General features: G+C 44.0%; 1 protein-coding gene across 1 annotated transcript in view; it reads left to right on the top strand.

The window, feature by feature from the left end:
• The first annotated feature begins 3,239 nt into the window (after positions 1–3,239).
• The window catches only part of LOC135112330 (innexin inx2-like), a 73,674-nt gene continuing 71,913 nt past the window's right edge, over positions 3,240–5,000 (top strand). Inside the window, exon 1 of the mRNA XM_064026680.1 lies at positions 3,240–3,750. The gene's annotated coding sequence lies outside the window, so the exon portion shown is untranslated. The remainder of the gene's footprint in view (positions 3,751–5,000) is intronic.

Raw genomic sequence — 5,000 nt, 5'->3', positions numbered from 1 at the left:
AACAGTCTTTCTCCTAAATCTATTAACAGGAATGTTCCTCAGGGTTCTGTCCTGTTACCCACTCGCTTTCTATTATTCATCAATTATCTTCTAAACCAAACTTCTTGTCCTATTGACTCTTACGCTGATGATACCACCCTGCACTTTTCCACGGCTTTTCATAGACGTCCAACACTTCAGGAACTAAACAGATCACGCAGGGAAGCCACAGAACACCTGACTTCTGATCTCTTTAAAATTTCTGATTGGGGCAGAGCAAACTTAGTATTGTTCAGTGCCTCAAAAACTTAATTCCTCCGTCTATCAACTCGACACAACCTTCCAGACAACTGTCCCCTCTTCCTCAACAACACTCAACTGTCCCCCTCTTCTACACTGAACATCCTTGGTCTGTCCTTTACTTATAATCTAAATTGGAATCTTCACATCTCATCTCTAGCTGAAACATCTATGAAGTTACGTGTTCTGAGACGTCTCCGCCAGCTCTTCTCACCCTTCCAGTTGCTAACTCTGTACAGGGGCCTTATCCGTCCATGTATGGAGTATGCCTCACATGGCGGGGGGAGGGGGATAGTTCCACTCATACTGCTCTTCTAGACAGGGTGGAATCAAAAGCTTTTCGTCTCATCAACTCCTCTCCTCTAACTGACTGTCTTCAGCCTCTTTCTTTTCGCCGTAATGTTGCATCTCTACCTATCTTCTACCACTATTTTCATGATAACTGCTCTTCTGATTTTGCTAACTGCATGCCTCCCCTCCCTATTCTGTCCACCTCTCTAATGCAAGAGTTAACCAGTATTCTCAATCATTCATCCCTTTCTCTGGTAAATTCTGGAACTCCCTGCCTGCTTCTGTATTTCCACCTTCCTGTGACTTGGACTCCTTCAAGAGGAAGGTTTCAAGAGACATCCTTCAATTTTTTACTACCGCTTTGGAGCCTGTGGGGGGACCGGCATCTCGGTGGGCCTTTTTTTTTTTCTCTCTCTCTTTGTTGGATTTTTGTTGTCCTTGGCCGGTGTCCCTCCTACATAAAGTGAAAAAAATACGAACAAAACAAAGAAGAAAGAAAGGACAGAAGTAAATAAAGAAAATAAACAACATACAAGGAAAACAGAGGAAAGAAACAAAGAAAAAAGAAACAAAGAATCTCCTTTATTTTATTTTACTTTATTATTTTTTTTAATCCTTCGGAATCAGGGATCCTCACAAAGCTTATCGGAACAGTCAGTCAACAGTCAACTGAATGAAACCCGTGAGTGTCACATCCAGGATACTGCAGCACGCAATACGCTGATTAAAGAAAAGGAAAAAGAAAAGGACAAGCATAGTTTTTGACGTAATAATCTAATCTCTGCTTGAAAATGACAATAATACAAATATATGAATACATAAAAAGTTCCGGAGTTAGAGAATACGAAGAAAGATAGCAAGTGAGAAAGGATGTTAAGAGAGAGAGAGAAAGGAAGAAAGAAGAAAAAAGAAAGAGAAAGAAGAAAAAGAAAAGAAGGAAAAAGAAAAAAAAGATAGTAAAAAAAAAAGACGAATAAAGTAGAACACCATTTTCTCGAATGATATTATTTCCAACAGTTATGAAAGCACTCAAGTCTTGCATTAGGATGTTGGACAGACAATTTACTTAAGACACGGAAGTGTACACAAAGAGGAAAGAAGAACAGAGAACCATTATCAGCGATACGGCGCAGGTGAGATGAACCTTGAAATCTTGCATTAAAACGAAGGCCAGGTAGCAGATTCAAATATCATGGGTAAAGAGACGAACATTCAGCATTTTTCACATGTTACCTCACTTCACAGAGGTAGCTGAGGGTGGGCGGAGTGACGGGCGGGATGGGCGTGATGTGGGCGGGGTTTGGGAATAAGGAAGGCGTGTGTGTGTGTGTGTGTATAATAATAATAATAATAATAATAATAATAATAATAATAATAATAATAATAATAATAATAATAATAATAAACGGTTTATTATTTAAGCAGTTAACAAACTGAAAATGTACAGAAGGGGTGGGGAAATACTTAACACTAATCCTAAAGGTAAGTCTAATCTAGAAGGAACTATTGATTGATAGCTCGCACCATGGTGGGAATCGCGCTGAGTCTGTACCGGTCCGTGCGCGGCGCCTTTAGGGGCGTTATCTTGTTGTGATGTCTGGTGGCACGGATCGGGCGAGGCGCGTCAGGCGGCAGCATGTGTCTGAGACGTGGATGATGCAGTAGTCCCCTTCCAAACTTCTCCAGAGCCTCTCGGTCCCTGGTGGATAGTCTGGACAGACTGAGGGTGTGTGTGTGTGTGTGTGTGTGTGTGTGTGTGTGTGTGTGTGTGTGTGTGACGTGGTGGGGAGTAACTTAGAAGCTTAGGGCGGTTGGGGGAATGGGGAGTGGATGGGAGGCGTTGTGGGGGAGAGTACCAGTGAAAGAGGAAGGACAGGGGACGAGGTGCATCTGTGAGAGTCAGGGGTGTTTTGCCGGGGTTAGAGGAGGTGGGGGCGGCACAAGCTAGGTAGCTACCGAGTCACGCAACGCTTCACGCCAGGGAGCAGACTGTGAATGACGCAATTTCTGGTTTACCTCGTCAAGAGAGGAGGAGGAGGAGGTGGACGAGGAAGAGGAGGAGGAGGAGGAGGAGGAGGAGGAGGAGGAGGAGGAGGAGGAGGAGGAGGAAGGGGATTACTTAGAGGAAGACGAGAAGGGGACGTGGTATGCAAAAAACTCAGTCTTTCTTGAAGGTGTAGCGTGAGCAGTTTTATGCTGACGAAGGAGTGCCGAGTGCAGTGCCTGGCGGAGACTCCTGACGCTGCGGCTTTGGGGTTTAGGTGCCTGATGAACACCTGCAGCAACTGCTCAAGTGCGGAGGCGGCGCGTTGCCTCATCCTCTGCTGGGGAAAGATACACTGAAGTGAGAAAAAAGAAGAGAAAAAAAAACTTAATCTGCCTTTAGAAAAAAAACAACAAATAAACAAACACACAAACACTTAATAAACAATCCGATCGTACGCCACTGTTAGCCACCCCCCCCCAATGCCACCCACCACGTGTTTCCGTGCAGTGTTGCTGTGTTGCGGTAGTCGCGCCTCTTGTTCTGTGGATCAGGCCACACAGTTCTCTCTGTAGTACTTGAAACAATTTGAGATCCACACGAATCTTTTCTGTACAGATGTGGCAGTAACACACCTGGCGGGGCAGAGCAACACCTGTACACCTGTAGCGGGAACACACATGTAGAGTAAGGTGCGCGAGGAACCCAACTACCGGGTGACTAGTTTGTGTGCGACTGTGGCTCGCAAGTATTGTGTGCCGCGCCCCTACCTCTCATCTAACTGTGCGGCAGCTGTGTGACGCAATCCTGTGGCCTCACGTGGCAGAACGCAAAGGATATCGCGGAGGGCGTCACTAGGAGAGATAAAACAGCTAGGGGACTACTACTGTTTCCGCCGATCACGTACACACACACACACACACACACACACTCACACACACACACACACACACACACATCACCTGCTAATAGCACACCCAGGTACGCATTCTGAACATTCTCCCTGCCATCTGAAGGAGCCACTACCACCATCATCGCTATCTCTGCTGGCGTCGCTCACGCAGGTGGTCTGAGCATCGTGACTCGTGAAGCGACACGAGGGAAGTGTTTGCGTAGGGGATCCAGTCGCGTCACCGGCTGCCAGAAGGGAACCGAGGAGTGATGGACGTGTGATCTGGTTCTCTGTTGTTTCGTGGGTATGTGTTACTTTGTGTTACTTTGTGTTTCGATATGACTCGTGTGTACTTCATGAAGCCTTGGTGTTCTGTTTGCTTCAAGGCTGCTTTCACTCTGTCTTATTGATTTTAGTCTACTTCTTATTCCATGTTGCCCATGTTGATATGATGCACGTGCTTGGTCAGGTTAATATAACGTGTGTGTTTCCTTTACTAAGTCTTGGTGTTCTGTTCCAAGGCTACTTTCATTCTCTGTTTCCTCATTTTAGTCTTTTTTCCTTCCATGTTCTTATGTTCTTCTTCCATATCATCTTGGCTTTGTGTCGTGTTAGGTTAGGCTAATATGATGCACGTGTTTACTTGATGACGTCTTGGTGTTCTGTTCCAAGGCTACTTTCGCTGTCTCCTCATTTTTAGTCTATTTCTTCTTCCCGTTCCTAGCTTATCTTTCTGTTAGGTTACGTTCAAGTGCGTAAGTTAGCTGAGGTATTTCACTGTTAGTTATCAATTTTGTTATTATTTTTACTACATTCCATTATTACTCTCTTTATTTTCCTCCTTTATTATGTTTATTTTCCATTTTTTTTATTTTATTCCATTTCTTTATATTAATTTTTGCTACATCCCGGTGTTCCTCTCTTTATTGTCCTTCTTTGTCTTCCTCTTTACTCTCTCTTTACTTCCTTCTTTACTCTTTAGTCCCTCTTCACTCTCTTCTTTTCTCTTTACCCTCTCCTCTTCACTGTCCTTTTTACTCTCTTCGTCTTGCTCTTTACTCTTCTCTTACTCTTTATTCCATCTTCACACTCCTCTTTATTCTCCTCTTTACTCTCCTCGTCTCCCTTACCCTCCCTCCTAAGCTTCCCTCGCCACACACGCTTCCTTTTTCTCTCTCTCTCTCTGATAATGTGACTCTGCTGTGACGATGCTATTGTTCTTGCTACTGATAATTTTTTTTGTGTGTGTGCGCGTGTGAATCTGTCTGTATGTGTGTCTGTTATCTGCCACTATTAGTTTGTTTGTTTGTATGTATGTATGTATGTATGTACGTTTTTTTTATTCTGCTAATGTTTTTTTTTTTTTGTCTTTTTGTTTGTCTGTTTGTCTGCCTGCCTGCCTGCCTGCCTGTGTGTCTGTCATTCATTCATTCATACATTCGTTCATTTATTCATTCATTCAGTTAGTCTCTCTCTCTCTCTCTCTCTCTCTCTCTCTCTCTCTCTCTCTCTCTCTCTCTCTCTCTGTGTTAATTTGTCTGCTCGTTGTCTGTG

The sequence above is a fragment of the Scylla paramamosain genome, chromosome 23 (genome assembly GCF_035594125.1).
Source record: "Scylla paramamosain isolate STU-SP2022 chromosome 23, ASM3559412v1, whole genome shotgun sequence".
Taxonomy (NCBI): Eukaryota; Metazoa; Arthropoda; class Malacostraca; order Decapoda; family Portunidae; genus Scylla; species Scylla paramamosain.
Note: the sequence above shows the minus strand (reverse complement) of the source record. Positions and strands in the feature narration are given on the sequence as shown.